At 41.6% G+C, this 16,732-nt stretch overlaps 1 long non-coding RNA gene across 1 annotated transcript in view; it reads right to left on the reverse strand.

Annotated features, from left to right (window-relative positions):
- The window catches only part of LOC310848273, a 127,426-nt gene extending 113,357 nt beyond the window's left edge, over positions 1–14,069 (reverse strand). The window contains exon 1 of the long non-coding RNA XR_014566260.1: positions 13,931–14,069. This is a non-coding gene — a long non-coding RNA (uncharacterized lncRNA). The remainder of the gene's footprint in view (positions 1–13,930) is intronic.
- Between the last annotated feature and the right edge of the window lie 2,663 nt (positions 14,070–16,732).

Consider the following 16,732-nt stretch of genomic DNA (forward strand, 5'->3'; position numbering starts at 1 on the left):
AGACAGGCTGCATGAGGTATTACTGTACCAGTCGCAAACCAGGTGGTCTTTGGCTCTTCTAGAACAAGGTACACAAAGCAAACCATTCTAACTTACTGGCATGGGAGAAATGAGCCTGCTCCCACATTTTGGTGTTTTCCTCGAGGAAACAGCTGTGATTGACAAGCACTACAGATAAATACAAGAGTCACACACATCGGGGAACAAGAAGAACAGTCTTGAAAATGAACCAGACAATTCAGAAGGATCTTCCTCGTTAATTCTGAAGCTGTTATTTGCACTTTCCTAGTTTGTGTGTGCATGTGATTTCATTTTGTCCTCGAGATTCAGCCATTGGAAATGGGTCAACACTTGTCTCACTTTGAAGGGATTTCCTGGTTCACTTTGAAGTATTCATTCTCACCATGTTAAAAAATTCGTTGTCGCCCAAACCAAAGTTAGCATCAAAGAAAGGGCTTCATGTTCTTCCAAAGTTAGATTTAATTCTCCCCCCACTGGGGAAATATGTGTCCTCTGTGATACTGCTGAATGGCCACTTTACATCTTGAGGGTCATATAGCAGCAGCATTTGTTTATTTCCACACTTCCAGCTTGTGCTGTGTATTGCAACTTTTAAAGATTTTGTTTTTATATTCTTTCTTTTCGTGGTTTTTCAAAGTGAGATACTACAACCATTCATGGCCTTTGCCAAAAGTTCCTTTTGAACGTAATAGATATTGCAAACTTTCAAGTACGAACGAGTAGGATAAAACAACATTTGTCAAAATAAAGACCCGAAGTATAAGGTGTCATAAAAATGCACCTGTCATTTTCCATAAATAAAGTTAAGCAGATTTAGTGTGAAACAATTTACACAGAAGTATGTAAAATGGGGAAAATTCATAAAAGATTATCTAGTTGTAAAATGCAAATCTGTGAAAAAAATATCCATTTATATCATCAGCCACATTTTAACAGATGTCTATTTTAATGGCAAATATATAAATAAATAAATAATGCCAAGTGCACATAATACATTGCCTTTCATGATTTTTTTAAAATAAAACACTCACACACACCAGTTACTTTTAATATGCCTCTTGCTATCTCCATAGTTTTGAAAGAAAATTGGCCTTAAATCATATACACGTTCAGAATGAAATATGGATTTTAAAAGAAAGTTATGGCTAATACTTTAGGTGTTTGCATTACTGTCGGCAACAGGATAAGCCATCAACAGCTAGTTACAGAGAGAGAGAGAAAATGGAATCAAGTATATAACATAACCTGAGAGAAAGAAGGTAAAAAGAAAACTGAAAATGGAAGCTTGGAACAAAATAGATATTTTATTCTTACAAACTAATCAGTAAAAAAATATTAGCCATGATCTAGGTCCATACATACAGATTATGATTTTCTAGATAGCCTGTTTTTCAGCTGTACTCTACACTGTTGAAATCTTAAACTTTCTTTAGGCTGCAATCCTATTCATCAAAGAATGTCCCGCTGAGCTCAAAAGGGGTGGCTTTTAAATAGACAGTAACAGGGAGTTAAAAGTAAGATTCAGGAATGGGGGGCTCTTTCTGATCTGCATCATTTTTACATTTGCTCAGCCATAAATTTATTCTGTCCTACATTATGCAATAACTTGCAATTCTATTTCATTTTAAATCTAGGTGAAAATTCACACCAAACCACCTGAAATTTCCTGTTCAGCGTGATTTTTAAAGAAACTGGAGGTCTATCCATCTTTGCATCTTGTCATCCTATAGTGCATTTTACTTCAAAAGATTACATTGCTATTGTATGCAAGCTTTTGAACTACACATCTTCATTCGAGCACAAAAAATTCAAAGCAAAGGTAAAACAACATTAGACATCATTGTATATCCTGACTGGTGATCATCATCGAAGTGAACTGAAATGTCTCTTTACCTTTTTAAACATCGAATTTTACCTAGAAACTGAAAACCAAATGACATGCATGCTGTACATAAAAGTTACAGCAGGAATGAAAACACATCCGTTGTGATCAACACAACCATGTAAAAAGAATGGATCAAACAAAACAAAGAAAAAGAGTGAAGTTAAATAACAAAGTTTGTAAGGTTGTTATAGCAGCTGCTTAAACCTCCTAAACTTGAGTCTCATCAATCAAACAAGAAAGGAAGAGATTAGAACACTGGAGAAAGAAAATCTAAATTAATACAAAGAAATATACTTATTGTTCACAGGAGGCACTTGCTTTTTGTATCTTCAAACCAAGGAACAAAAAAACAAATAGCATGAAAGGAATGAGAGGTATCCAAGCCGCCGTCTGTACAAAGTTGATAGGTTAATTTCTGCATAAGTGCATACCACAATTTCTTCACCCTTTGTTACAGCAATGGCTTGTTACAGCAAAGGAGATGGCTTCTACTTACTAGCCAAGGCCATGCTATCTGCTGATAGGAATCTGAACAAAAGTTCTGTATGCAAATACAAAGGAGAATCAAGGAGCAGAGTGTTTAATAGCACTACTCTTGAATTATTTTGTTTTGTCCAACTGAAACAAAAAATAGAATTGTAGCGGTGGGAGAGACCTTGGAAGTCATCTAGTCTAACTCCCTGGATCTGAAAAATGGGTTGCAGCATTTTAATATTGCAGATATTAATACTGTGCAGCATGAAGCAATCGGATGCATAAAAATGGACTCCTTTTGGAATAAAAATTGTCCAGACCCATAAATGAGATTCAAAACTTTACTAACCAGAACTTCTTGAAAACAGGAACAGAAACATCAATGATACATCCAGAAAGTTATATAAAGCATAGGCATATTAAAGCATAGTCTCAGCATTTTCTTTAGAAATATAACACCATTAGCACCATTAGCACATCTTTCCCTCACTGTTCCTAGGAACAAAATACCAAGGCAAAATACCATGGAAATTTGCAACTGATACTCACATGAATGCTAGCAGAGGATATCAACAATTACCAGTAGTTATTAACTAACTGAAGCTCAGAGAACTCTTTCTAGCTTTAGTATTCCAATGGAATTTTCTAGTGTTAAACCCTTAGCAATATACATACAGGCATTTCTCCATTTCACTTTAGGCAATTAAACAATTAAACTTAACAGTAACCACATCACCCCTGTTGGATAGATAGCTCTCCAACCTCTGCTTAAATCCCAAGGCTTGTTTCCAGTGTAGTGTTGGTCCCATCAAGGCAAAGTTGTCCACTTGCGCAATGGAACATTCCCCCTCACCCCCCCTCCTGGTTGCCCCCCCAAATCTATTGTGAGAGTTCTCCCAACCCTCCAGAGCAGACCTGGGGTGGGTGTGCAGTGTGCCCAGGGGAAGGAGAACTGGGGAAATCTCCTTGTAGCAATGGAAATCCCTGACAAGATGGTTTATTTTGGATATGAGGCTACACTGACATAGATTTCCACTCACCCCCTCCAAGAGGTGGGCAGGGTTTGCGACACTGAGCAGGCTTACCTGGCCAGGTGCCACCCACCTTGCTACAGGGTGGCCGTTGCCCTGCCCCCATCTCAGCAGGCCAACGGGTTGCCAGCTGGATGTTGGGTAAGGGCCAGAAAAGGCCCTCTTTGGCCGATGCTCTTTGGCCCAGGCTCACTTGGTTTTCTTTCTTTCTTTTTTTAAATAAATTTTTATTAAGTTTTTCCTTTACAAATAAATCCGTACAACCATGTTTACAAATTTCCAGTTTTTGAACTTCCACCAGCACCTCCCTCAATCATCCATTTTTCTTATCTTCACGCATTTTCTATATGATATTGCCAATTTAATATTATCCTTCCATCTCTATTTCTTTCTTACAATATACCTTGTGCTATCACAAAGCCTCCTTAAAACCCACTAGCGTTGTCTGTTCATCACATACAGTTTTCAGATAATCCGTGAACTTTCCCCAGTCCTCGATGAATTTGTGATCTTTCTGATATCTGATTTTTCCAGTCATTTTATCCAGTTCTGCATAGTCCATAAGTTTCATTCTCCACTCATTCAAGGTTGGTAGTTCCTCTTGTTTCCATTTTTGGGTTTTCTTTCCAGGTTCACCCACCCAACCCTGCCTAAAATATAACATGGTCTTCTTTTGCAGGTTAACCTCTTGCTTCCTAGGTAAGCGGATGCTGCTATTGTCATAAGATGGTTGCTGTATTCAGAACCATGAAGGAATTTCACTGCATTGGCAGGTTTCGCCTTCCCTATAGCAATTCATCACAATTTTGGCAGTTTTAGGCCTTGGTCAGTATTCTATAGTCTATCTGTGAGTCGGGGGTGGCATAATGATGCACCCCCATGTGGTGGTGTTTGCAGAGTCCGTTAATTGTGGGAGTCGCTGTCCCTTAGTGTGGTGGCATATAGGTCAAACTCCCGGCTTTGGTGAAGTGGGAGGGCACGCTGTGTAAGTTCACACTTTACAGTCCCCTCCCACAACACCTGACTGCCCTGCGCATCCTCAGCCCCTGTTGGGTATGACAGGGATACCTTCCAAGGCCTAAGCCAAGGTTCCTACACCTGAATTCAATAAAGTGGTGGCCTAATTTTAAACCCATACATTGTGGTCATGTCTCATTTCTGGGTGGTGAGTGCCGGGGTCAGGGTTTAGCGCTTGGGCTCACAAACCTGGCTTTCTAAAGCTTGCACTGCAGCAGGCATGGGGAAGCCTTTTCAGCCACATTCCCCAGGGCTGCATGCCGTTGGTAGGCAGGGCCGGGGGTAAAAGTGAGCAGGTCAACAGTGGCAACTCATACCTTTGTATAGTAGGCTACATTCCAGTCAGATGCATTTGTCTCCATGTAGGAAAGCAACATTGCCGCAAGGCAAGGTCACATTCGAGCCACACAAAGCACCTGAGAAGGGCACAGAACAAGGCTGGTGATAGAGGTGGGTGGAATGCAGAGATTCCCATGCATCAGACAAAGAGACCCGGATGGCCACATTTACTTCCAGTTTCCCCAGTCCTGCGCTACAGAATAATCCTGTCACAAGGGATGCAAGTATCTTGTTTTCCTCCTGGGCCGAATAAAGCTATTCAGCACAGAGTTTTGTTTGCATTCCCCTTTTAATTTTCCTGATTTCCCATTTATCTCTAGTTTCGCTGAAAATATGCAGTCATAACACAGATATTTTGTCACATGCATGCACCCCACTTGGTTCATTGGGTCTAAGCTTATAGGCCAGTCCCCGCCCCTAGGTGTAAATCAAAATTTAAAGTTTGCAAATCAAAATTTGCAGACATTAAGAATCTTGCAGTATTCTGTGGAGCACTAAACTTCAAAATAGAAAACTAATGCTTAAACTGTAAGGCAGTAGTAAGCAATGGCTTAGAAGGGAATGAGATATAGAAGTTAAAGTTTAGTAAATAATTTGAAATCCCATAGATATAAGAAATATTTCTTATGTTCCCTCTGCTGGTGGGGAGCTTGTTTTGGCTTTTTAAAAAACCAATTAGGCTGTAGTTTGAGGAAATGTCCTTTTAATTATAATTACCATATGTTGGATTTATAAGCACATTGGCTATAGATTATTTTTTACAGTTTATTTGGAGTTTATTGAATATATCCTTTGCATCCCAAAGTCTCCATGTAATCTGTAAAAAAAAAAAAATCATTTATTCATTCTACCCTCAAACCCCAGGAAAAACTCTAGAGAGAAATATATATATTTCAACTGACACATTTAAGCCTGGACACTATAAATACCTCATAAAAAGGAAGAACTCTTGGATTTTAACTTTTTAAAAAATTAAAAGAAAGTGCATGGGCCTCAAGAGAAGGGAAAATTCCACCACAGATTGGAGCAAACTCATAAGGCAACAAAAACACTGAAGTAATGAAAAGATTACAATTCTAAAACTGGCATTCTGCATGAGCAGGAACACTAAATAACGAGAGAGCTACTAATAAAATGGGAATTTATAGAATAAGGGTTACTTCCTGCCAGAATTGGAAAACAGGCACCTGGAGGATATTTTTCCCTAAGCATTAAGTCAAACTAGGTTTAGTCATTCTCTCCATTTGGTCACACATTTTGACATGAAATGTATTCTTAAAGCCCTGGTTGGAAATACAATGGAAAAATAATCTTGCATTTGAAAAGAAAGGGTGAAATCCTGCTTTCTGCATACAGAGGCCAGGTGTTATGGTAGCATAAGGAGCAGATTGCAAGCAAGGGAGTGAGTCAAGCCACTCCTGCCCACTCCTTGGCCTTGCTTGCTGCTCCATAACAATAGCCCATTTGTGGAGGGAGACCTTGGAGTCAGGCTGCAGTTTCTGAGAAGCAAGCAGAGATAGGGGAAGGGAAGAATCGACTGAACCGCCCTCTCCCTCTTTGCTTCATGGCTTCTGCTACCCTCAAAAGGAAGTGAAAAGCCCACACTCTTATCCATGGGTAGGCAAACTAAGGCCCAGGGGCTGGATGCGGCCCAATCACCTTCTAAATCCAGCCCGTGAACGGTCTGGGAATCAGTGTTGTTTTTACATGAGTAGAATGTGCACTTTTATTTAAAATGCATCTCTGGGTTATTTGTGGCGCATAGAAATTCATTCATTTATTTTTTTCAAAATATAGTCCGGCCCCCCACAAGGTCTGAGGGACAGTGGACTGGCCCCCTGCTGAAAAAGTTTGCTGACCCTTGCTGTTTATCTATGGCATAAGGCTGAGCATTTTGTATATGCTGGGCTCAGGATGCCGGATGACTCAAACAAATGGAGGATTAGAAAAGCCTGACTTGTAATGTTCTGGCCTGTTGCACTGCTGTAGGCTCAGCACAGTAGGAGGATACACATCTCCTTCTGCGTTTGGTGAGCAGGCTTCAGTGCACAAAGTTTCCAAGCCTGCTGACCGTAAGCAAGGACGAATTACTGCCAACTGCTATAATTAATCTAAACTCAGGGATTCAAGATTTTGTTGAGACGTGGTTGTTATAAGTCACTTATAGGAAGCGGGCATCTCACTTGTGTTTCTGTGTTTGGTGGTAAGATTTCTGCCTCAGTGGCACTAAGAGAGAGGCTAAAGGATCAGGATGTTAAACTGCTGTGAATGGAGTTTCACTCCTCAAAGGAGCAGATGCATAGCTTACAAGTAGCAGTGGAAGAGAAATTAGATTTTGTTTTCATTTTAATGAGAAACTAACCCGTACTTCATGAACCAACAAGCAAACCAAAACACAGCTGTCTTTTGAAATTTGTACTTTACTGAATTTAGTGATGCTGTTCTCCAACCAAACCGTATGCAGTAAGTGCATATACTAGGGAGAAATGTACATTAAAAGCGTTTATATTTATGAAAGCAAAATAAGAAACTCCATTAAATTAGGGGAAAGTGCTTGCAGATATTTGTTAAAACTGGATCAAAAAACTTGCTTATTGGGACAAGCTTGAAATAAAATGCTCACGAATTTTCATGACTTTTTTTTTAATGTGAATTGCCACAGACATGTGGAGAACCAAATTTAGGATTGGGAAAATGACAAACCTAGAAAACCAGAATGGACAGATTTGCCCACCCCTACTTGGGGGACACTCCTTAATTCTATACTGTAACTGGAGACCCAACTAGCTTAATGGCAAAGGATGCCTATTTCCAGCTTCAGCTGGTTCATCAGCTGTGGCCTTTATTGGGCCAAGATAGAGAGGCATAATAGTTAACTGTCTAGTATCCTCTTATTTGGATTACTGCACTATGTAGAGCTCCTTGTCAAGATGACCTAGAAGCTTGTGCAAAATGTGGCCATGCGTGGGGAGTGGGAGAATCAAATGGGGTTCATATTAAGGTAAAGGGACCCCTGACCATTAGGTCCAGTCGTGACCGACTCTGGGGTTGCGGTGCTCATCTTGCTTTATTGGCCAAGGGAGCCGGTGTACAGCTTCCAGGTCATGTGGCCAGCATGACTAAGCCGCTTCTGGCGAACCAGAGCAGCGCACAGAAACGCTGTTTACCTTCCTGCTGGACTTGCACTTTGATGTGCTTTCGAACTGCTAGGTTGGCAGGAGCAGGGACCGAGCAATGGGAGCTCACCCCGTCGTACCTTCTGATTGACAAGCTCTAGGCTCTGTGGTTTAACCCACAGCGCCACCCGCGTCCCTATGGGGTTCATATTACACCAGCCCTAAAAGATCTGCAGTGGCTGCTTATTTGCTACCAGACCATGAAAGTGGGAGTCTTCCTGAGGCCGATGTAGCACCATGGTTGCCCGAGTATTTGGTTGCCCAAGTGTTGGAGTATTGCATGAACATTTAATCAGAGGATCACAGCACATGGAGAACACATGTTTTGCATTAAGAAAGCTCTTGGTTCAATCCCTGGCTAGGAAAGGCTCCTCTCCAAAACCTTTCAGAGCCACTGCTAATCAGAGTAGGTGCTGAGCTAGATTGGCCAATGGTGGAAAGCAGCCTCATATCCCCCCGATTGTTCATGTCAACGGCACAACACTTTATCAGTTGTAGCATCGCGCCGTGACAATATCTTGCAGCTGAAGATTCGTACGGTAGTTAAAATTCAGAATCTGGTTCCAGAGCTTGATGGCTTTTTGCCATGGCTGCCCTTCGTGTTTGCACCACCCTGCTTGCAAGAAAGTTGGGTGTGTATATGACACCGTGAATGCAGACTTCCTTTTATTCAGCATTCTGGATTTAATTGCATCTGTTGTTTTGCATTTGTTTCAGTAAATAACCTTAGCATCTTCCATTTCCCTCTCCCAGACATTTTCTTTGCCTCTTAGAGAAAGCGTTTTTAAAAAATAAAAAAAGTGAGGAAGCGAGCTTTCTTCATGAGTCTCCGGCCTTACGTAGTGGCCTGTCCTCCCGGTGTCCTTCCCCAGGCCCCGAGTCATGCATCACTCATCTTGTCACATTGAACTCCAGATGCTCCTACCCTAGAGAATGCTTTGACTCTGGCAATTTTTCTTCATTCTCACTAACAATTTGGTAATGAAATATTGATTTTTAGTTAGATTCATATTGATGCTATTAGGTTTGCATTGATAAATCATGCTGGCCTCCTGTCTGAGAGGCTAGAAAGTGCTACACTGAACCCTGGAGATTACAATCAACTCATTGATGTGTTAATTTGATGGATTTTTTTTTTGTTCTCTTAGAAGGAGTGGGAGGGGTAGAGGAAGATTTTTCAGTGTGACCCGTTGTAAAGTTTTCACAGTGAAATCAGGGACAGTAATTGCAGGTCTTTGCATGTAAGCCTGCTTGTCTTTCTGCTTATGCACCAATAAGTTTTTTTGTGGGGGGTGGGTGGGTTGGTTTTTTAAACAACCCTAAATAAATAACAGGGAAGAAAGGGTGCCTATGTAGGCAATGGTGAGGGGACAGAGATGATATGATGTGCACCCAGATTTTCACAATGGCATGAGGTGGGTGGGGGAGGGAGGGAGGGAGGAATCCACAATGTATTTAAATCCTAATTAAACTCGTTAGGGGCTGAAGTCTACAAGCATTTTCTTTTTTAAAAAGTATTCATAAAAATATCCTTCAGTGAAGCTCAGTGAGTACTGAAATGGGACATTCTCTGCTAGGTCTAGTCTATTTGGAGACTATGGGCCAGGATATTTTCCCTCCCTCCCTCCTTCTTTCTTTCTTTCTTTCTTTCTTTCTTTCTTTCTTTCTTTCTTTCCCTCTCTCTCTCTCTCTCTCTCTCTCTCTCTCTCTCTCTTTCTCTAAGTATCACTTAAGAAAGCTGTGGTGCCTGCATGTATCTGTGTCCTATTTAAAACCAGCCTTTAGTTGTGATTTATGGCATTGTGCAAACGTAATGCCTGCCATTAAGGGACAATACGTGCTGAACTCACGGATTGTGCCGAGGTGCCTTTCAAAGTGGTGAGGGGAAGAAGGGCTTTTAAGAGGATGCTTAAGTTAGGGTTTGGTGTTTTGCTTTGCTTTAAACTGAGGCCATTTAACATCCAAGTTTTGCCCTGGTATTTACCACTAAATCCTCATTTGCTTTGGCAGACAAATGTTCATGCCAGTGTCATACCAAAGAGATCAGAAACCCCAACTATGGTATTTCTACTTGGCTGTCCTTGCAAGAGACATTGCCACCTCTGCTCAAGGCTGGCTTCAGAAATCCTCTTGGGACAGCCTTGAACCCTCCAGTTATTTAATAGGCTCCAGGACTGTTTGTACCAGTTAGTGGTGCAAACTAATTTGTATCTAATTGTGGGATTCCTTCTAAACTGGCCTGTTTTAAATACCAGCTTTTTTTGCTTTGCTTTTAGATTTTAACAACTTTGTGACTTACACAGTCATTTTTGAATTCCTAAAATGAAATGTTGGAAACTAGGTTTCTACAACAGTGTTACCTAGTGGTTAGAGTGTTACACCGATCCTGGCTCAACTGCACTGGCTGCATAGTAGTTTCTGGGCCCAATTCACAGTGCTGGTTTTGATCTATATAAAGCCTTAAACAGCTCAGGACCACAATACCTGAAGGACTGCCTCTCCCATATAAACTGTCCCAGACAATGCGTCCATCATTTGAGGCCCTTCTTTGTGTGCCTCCTCCACGTGAGGTGCAGAGGGCTGTAACACGAGAATGAGCCTTCTCTGTTGTGGCTCCCCATTTGTGTAATGCTCTCCCCAGGGAGGCTTGCCTGGTGCCTTCATTATATAATTTTAGGCACAAGACACGACAATACAGTGGTACCTCTAGTTACAAACTTAATTCATTCTGCAGGTCCATTCTTAACCTGAAACTGTTCTTAACTAGAGGCGTGCTTTCGCTAATGGGGCCTCTTGCTGCCACTGCGCCACCGACACACGATTTCCGTTCTCATCCTGAGCCAAAGTTCTCAACTTGAGGTAACTCTTCCAGGTTAGCGGAGTTTGTAACCTGAAACATTTGTAACCTGAGGCGTTTGTAACTCGAGGTACCACTGTATTCTATAACCTTTTAAATGTATATGTGGGAAGGGGAGGTTATTGTTTTGCTGTTTTGTTTTACTTATTTACATGTTTTTATCCTTTATTTTATTCTTTGAACTGCCCTGAGATCTTATGATGAAAGGCAGTATATAAATCTAATAAAAACAAACAAACTGCAGCCAAGAAGAGCCAGGTTCTACTCTCCACACAGTCATTAAGTGCCCTGGATGGGTCACTATCTTTTAGCCTACAATATTGTTGTGATAAAATCGGGGGGGGGGGGGGCAGGGAGAAGAAAACAATGTATGCCTCCTTGAGTTCCTAGACCAAGAAGGGAGATATAAATCTATTAAATAACTGCCATGTCATAAAAATACTGATTTATTGCCTGCAGATAATATACACTTTCAGGTAGTAATGTTATACAATTAGCTATATGTATAGATAAAGATTAAGGGACGCAGGTGGCGCTGTGGGTTAAACCACAGAGCCTAGGACTTGCCGATCAGAAAGTCAGTGGTTTGAATCCCTGCGACGGGGTGAGCTCCCATTGTTCGGTCCCAGCTCCTGCCAACCAAGGACTTCGAAAGCACGTCAAAGTGCAAGTAGATAAATAGGTACCACTCCGGCGGGAAGGTAAACAGTGTTTTCGTGCACTACTCTGGTTCGCCAAGAAGCGGCTTAGTCATGCTGGCCACATGACCCGGAAGCTGTACGTCGGCTCCTTCGGCCAATAAAGCGAGATGAGTGCCGCAACCCCAGAGTCGGTCACAACTGGACCTAATAGTCAGGCGTCCCTTTACCTTTACCCTTATAAAGTTTGCCTTCTTGCAAGGATGGTGAGACTGTGACACTTCCTATGTTGTTGGACTGCCATTCCCACCATCCCAGGCCATGGGATATGCTAGCTGGTGCTGATGGGAGTTGGGGTACAACAACTTCTGGCGGCCACAGACTCCCTAGTACTTGGTCTAAACATACAGGCAAGCAGCTCCCTAATATTTCAGAGAGGGAGCTGTCCCTGCCCCTTCAAAAGATGTCAGGGATTGAACAGCAACTTTCAGTGTGTCAATCATGTGCTCTGCCACTGAATTACATCCCTTCCAAAGGAATCTGGCATTTGTTGGTGGTGGAGAAATTCAGTCCTGTAATAATGCCTGTCTATCCTGTCCCAGGTGGCACATAGCAGAACACCTGAGAGTGAATAGGGGCAGTGCCAGAATCATAGTCTTCCAGAAACCCAAATACAGGGCCAGAACTAGAGGCAGAGGCAGAACAAGAAATTGGGTCCAGGGACTAGCTAGTTGACAAGGAACACAGGCCACAGAGCTCCTGTAAAGGCATTGTTCTAGTTCTCTGTACCAGGAACAACAACAAGAAGAAGAGTTTGGATTTGATATCCCGCCTTTCACTCCCTTTAAGGAGTCTCAAAGCAGCTAACATTCTCCTTTCCCTTCCTCCCCCACAACAAACACTCTGTGAGGTGAGTGGGGCTGAGAGACTTCAAAGAAGTGTGACTAGCCCAAGGTCACCCAGCAGCTGCATGTGGAGCAGCGGAGACGCGAACCCAGTTCCCCAGATTACGAGACTACCGCTCTTAATCACTACACCACACTGGCTCTTTTAAGCCTGAGTTATCAGAGCTTTGCCTTGAGAATAGCTGCAGACCACCTGAGATGCCTTTGTCAACTTGCTCATGAATATCCCTTTACCCCGGAGGAGTCCTTGTTCTTCAAATGGGCACTCTGGTGTCTGGCAGGCTCTGGTGTCTGGTGGCTTCTCAACTTCCACCTGATTCTGTGGAGCTATTTGTGCCTTGAGAAGAGGAGTAGGAGTAGTTTGGACTTGATATCTCGCTGCATGTGGAGGGGCAGGGAAGCGAAGCCGATTCACCAGATTACAAGTCCACCGTTCTTAACCACTACACCACGCTGGAGGAGGAGCAGGTTGGATAGCCATGACCCCTGAAGACCCCAGATCCTCTTGCTCTGCCTCACAGTCCCTTGATTTTTGGCTGCACCTCTTCAGTCTTAGCTTTGGGGAGCTCCAGATCCTCCTTGGGAGATCTGTGGGCATGACACTGTCACTGCAAAAATCATGTCTGGAAACTCTAAAATGAAAATTCAGAGCTGGATTTCTACAGCAGTGATATATAGTGGTTAGTATGTTAGTGTGTCACACAATAGTAAATGAAAACTGGGTTCAAATCTCCAATCAACTTCTGCCTCCCAATGACAAAATCATACAAGGAGCTAAGCATTTGTTTCCTGCAGTTTGGTGTAGTGTATGGATTGAATGTTTGGATGCAGACCTGTTCTGATGAATTGGTTTCCCAACCCTTCCTGGATCATGACACCCACAAGACCCCAGGGAAAATATTGGCATGAGTTAGTTGTTCACTGAATAAAATTTATCTATTTTAATTTGCCATTTATGATGTTATGCAGAAATTGTTCTGGTGGAACCTCAAATGCTAATGACAGGTGGATAATTTTTTGTTCCCCTTTCCTGTACATTTCCTTTCAGGCACACATTGGATGAATGAATGAAGAGTCTGTTGTTATTTATCAAATATTGTTAAGCCTTCCACAGAAAGTAGATAAATATACATAAACTAGGGGCCTGAATATTCATGTTATAGATTGAATTAAAATATGTTTTGTGGACAATGAAAGAGAATTTAGCAATCACTTCAAGAAATTTCAGAGGAAGCAATTCATAACTGGAATTAAATAAATGAGTAAATTATCTAGTTTGCTGGTTTTCAGACCAATGGATACCTGCCTCATGCCCTGAAGAGAATACTTATGCTCTTGTTGAATGGTGCAAATTTTAGATAATAGTTAGATAATAAATAATAGTTAGATAATAATGTATGGGAAGGCAGATGGGACGGGACTCAGAACTGAAATTAAAACCCAAAGTAGAAATATATCTATATAACCATAATTTTTAAATACACACACACTATCTGATTCATTTTAAGTTCAAACCACTCTACATCCTATGACCATTTACAATAAAGAAATACATCTTGATGTGTCAAGAGAAGCAATTGCCCATACCTTCAAAGGATGATGTCAATGGTGAAACTGTTAGATAAATTCTGTTGTGCTATTGACATCTTAATGTCACACATTCAGCTGGTATGAGATCAGTAAGGCAAACAGCTGAGTTCAGGTTAATCTCTTTGAACCTCATGGCTCAGCCAAGCCCCTCAGTCTGACATTCTAAACTGCCAGCTTTAACCCCCCCCCCTTTCTAGTTTTACAGTAAGCAAACCACCAAGAACAAAAATACGGTAATGCAAAAATAAAAATAAAAACAACCATCATAATGACAAGTCGAGCACAGTTTGTACAATCCTACCTGCTATAAGTTATGGTAACTATAAATGTGCCTCACCAAGGTGTTTTGTATAACAAAAAAATTAACAGATAATCCTACTTTATTTAGATGTTTATGGCTGCTCACTTCACACATTATTATTCTCTTAGGAACATAGGAAGCTGCTGAGTCAGACCAGTGGTCCAGCTAGCTCCATATAACCACGTTGCCTGGCAACAACTCTTCAGGGTTTCAGATTGGCTGGACCATCTTGGAGACACCAGGGATTGCACCTGAGGCCTTCTGCATGCAAGTCAATGTGCTTTGCCCCTCAGTTCTGGCCCCTTCCCAAGCTCACTTATTGCAGTTATTCTGTGAACTGCCCTGAAGCCTCCAGGTAAAGAGCGATATATAAATTCAATAAAGAAAATATTGGTATTTATTGAACTTGTTAGTGGCTTGTTAAAACAAAAAGGTCTCCAAGCAGTTTACAGCATACAGTGGTACCTCGGGTTACAGAGGCTTCAGGTTACAGATGCTTCAGGTTACAGACTCCGCTAACCCAGAAATAGTACCTCGGGTTAAGAACTTTGCTTCAGGATGAGAACAAAAATTGTGCGGCGGCAACACAGCACCAGCAGGAGGCCCCATTAGTTAAAGTGGTACCTCAGGTTAAGAACAGTTTCAGGTTAAGAATGGACCTCCAGAACAAATTAAGTTCTTAACCCAAGGTACCACTGTAATTAAAAGCATAAGTAAAAATACACTGGGTATTATTCAACACAGCAGTAAGGAAAATGTTCTGCCGGTGCGGTGATTTTTTTCAGAGCAACAGAACATTCCTCCCCTTTTCCCTCCTACAAACTCTCTCCTCTCAATCTGTTCCCTCCAGATCAGATTTAGGGGTGTTGTTGGATGCTAGTCTGCAGCAGGAAAGTGATAGGCAAGAACAGCAGGGGGGTGGTCCACTATCCCTCAGACCTTGTGGGGGACTAGACTATATTTTGAAAAATAATAATGAAGGAATACCTATGCCCCACAAATAACCCAAAGATGAATTTTAAATAAAAGCACACATTCCACTCACGTAAAAACACCTGGCAGGCCCCACAAATAACCCAGTGATGCATTTTAAATAAAAGGGCACATTCTACTCATGTGAAGACACGTTGATTCCGGGACCATCCGCAGGCTGGATTTAGAAGGCGATTGGGCTGGATCTGGCCCCTGGGCCTTAGTTTGCCTACCCATGGGCAAGAAGAACCAGCTTCCACCATCATCTCTGATTCTTCATTGATGGAAATTATCCCTTCCTAATGCTGCTTTTTAGCAGTGAAAAAGGCACTGGGCTTTTCTTACACACCATAGTGCATAAAATGTACATTGGTTCTGAGTACCTACTGTGGTACTCCAGATATTGTTAGACTACAATTCCCGTCATCTCCTATCACTGGGACATGTTGGCCCTGGCTGATGGGACTTAGAGTCCAGCAATGTCTGGCAAATTTCTGGTAAAATATCCAATCATAAGAATGGAGTTTGACATTCTCCACAGTCACAAAAGGAACATGTACCCCAGAACTTCAGAGGTGTCTTGTCACATGGTGGGGTGGGGGGTATGATCTCCCTCACATTCTCAGGTTTGACTATACATTTTAATATCACCCATGGAGAACATCAATTCTACCAGTATGAAAGGCTTAATGCAAAGGTTTATGACCTACAAGTTCTTTCGGCAAGCAAGTATATAGATAGAGAAAACAATATTATCTAAATGTCAAACCACCCTAAAATACTTTAAAATCTAATAAATCATTTTCTTATTAGTTTGAGCTGAAAATATAAAATTACTTTCGTCTTTATTTCAGTGTTGTAAAAAAAGCCAGGATGACTCAAATTAAATTATGTGGCATAAGTTATTTTCATCACTGGTTCCCCCCCCCCCCCATTTCCAATGAGATGCTTCAAATCAAATACAATTCTACTATAGCCACAACTACATTCCCACAATTTGATCCAAGATATAACCTGTGGCAGCAAGCAACAATATTATTATTTATTTTATTAACTTTGTTTTCTAGGAGAATATTCTTATTCACTGGGCTCTGGGATATATATATATATATCCCATAGCAGAGATCATGTCAGTGTTAGGATATTTCCGTTCCACCTTAAGAAGGGAGCAGGTTGTTGTGTCACAGCCTGCGTATTTCCTGTTCACAGGATGTTTCTGTTTATGTATATAGCTTTTGTTTCCTCTCTCTGTGCTGGAGACATCGAAGCAGGCAGTCATGTTTTTTTCTTTGTTCTGACCAACACTGAATAAACTTGTAAATAATGCTCTCCTAAGTGCATCTTTCGCTGTACGAACTCTGCTGAAAGAGCGTGCACCAGCCTTGGAATGTGGCATGTTATTTCTGAGGCTCGTGTCACTAATTGACTGATATTGTATCTACGGGAGATCGATGGATCGTCCAGAGATGGCGTGGGGGCATGATGGCCTTTGTCTCCCTGGCAGTATCCCAACAGTCAGATCATTA

The sequence above is a fragment of the Podarcis gaigeae genome, assembly GCF_964106915.1.
Source record: "Podarcis gaigeae genome assembly, chromosome: 7".
NCBI classification, from domain to species: domain Eukaryota; kingdom Metazoa; phylum Chordata; class Lepidosauria; order Squamata; family Lacertidae; genus Podarcis; species Podarcis gaigeae.